Source organism: Tupaia chinensis, unplaced genomic scaffold (assembly GCF_000334495.1).
Source record: "Tupaia chinensis unplaced genomic scaffold, TupChi_1.0 Scaffold143760_1, whole genome shotgun sequence".
NCBI lineage: Eukaryota > Metazoa > Chordata > Mammalia > Scandentia > Tupaiidae > Tupaia > Tupaia belangeri.
In genome coordinates, this window is record NW_006203609.1 from 27,838 (window position 1) to 29,294 (window position 1,457).

Sequence of the window (1,457 nt, forward strand, 5' to 3'; positions counted from 1 at the left end):
GTGTGTAATTCCTCTTTTAGATCTTGCAAGAATTTCCTCATCTCCTGGAACTCGTCAACTTCTTTCTCCTTTCTCTTTAGCAGTTCATTATCTCTCTTCTCTTCCATCTCTGTTAGCTTCGGCATTATGAATGCTCTAAATTCCTTATCAGACATTTCTATGATTTTCACCCAACTGCTTGTGGATGAAGAAGAGTTACTCTTTTCCCTTGGAGGAGAGGTATTTTCTTGTTTTCCCATATTTCTTGTGATCTGGTGGTGGTTTCTTGTCATCTGATGAATAGTGTGTTTCTCTGAAATTCTTGAAGTTCAGTTTGAATGTTCAGGAGCAAGCAGACAGAGGTGATCTAGAATCTCTTTGCTGTTCTGTTGTGATTGCTGGTGCAACAGATTCAGTAGATACTGAGGAATATTTTAACCCTATTAGTATTTGGATGTTTAGCTACCGTGCTCTTATATCTGCCTAAAAACACATTAAATGGATATTGGTAGTGGAGAGACAAGAAAAAGGAAAATGAAAAAGTGAGAGAGAAACAACAACAAAAAGAAGGGAAAAAAAGACAAAAAAAGAAAAAAATTGTAATTACTGTTTTTCTTTAAAAAAAAAATCACAAGATAGAAAATTGTGTGGCGGTTCATAGGAGCCATGTGGAACCTTCTTCTGAAGGCCTGGCTTCTTCTGCCTGGGTGGGAGGACAGGAGCGATAATTAACAAGATAAAAGGTGGAGCTGAGAGCAAGAGAAAAACTTTGCCTTTTAAAAAACATGTAAAGAGGAAAAATTACCAAAAAAAGGGAAGACAGAAGCAGGGAGAGACAGAAACAGAGACACAAAAACAGAGATAGAAGGCTGGGGAGGGGGGGGCTCCCTACTGCTAGCTTGTTTGCTGGAGGCTGAATTATCAGTAGAAAATCTTCATTTCTCATGTGCCCTGAAATACCTAGTTCGCAGGAGCCATGTGGAACCTTCTTCTGAAGGCCTGGCCTCTTCTGCCTAGTTCACAGGAGCCATGTCACAAGTGTTGATATTGAAGGCAGACCTGGGGTGGGGGTTGCCATGGCCATAGCCAAGTGGTAGCACAACAACATCATGATCACCCCATTGGCCTCTGGTGGTAGTGGAAACCCTAGTGAAAGCCCCTCTTTAGGGCCTTTCCTATACACAAAGACAACAGTTAATACCAGCAGTTCCCCCTAGAGGCTCTCAGGCATAAACTGGGACATAGCCAAGTGGTAGCACAACAACATCATGATCACCCCATTGGCCTCTGGTGGTAGTGGAAACCCTAGTGAAAGCCCCTCTTTAGGGCCTTTCCTATACACAAAGACAACAGTTAATACCAGCAGTTCCCCCTAGAGGCTCTCAGGCATAAACTGGGATCAACAAAGTGGGTGATGAGGGCAGAAACAGCTGTAGAAAGCTGTCCAAGGTGGCCTCCCAATTGTTGTGGTTGTGGTT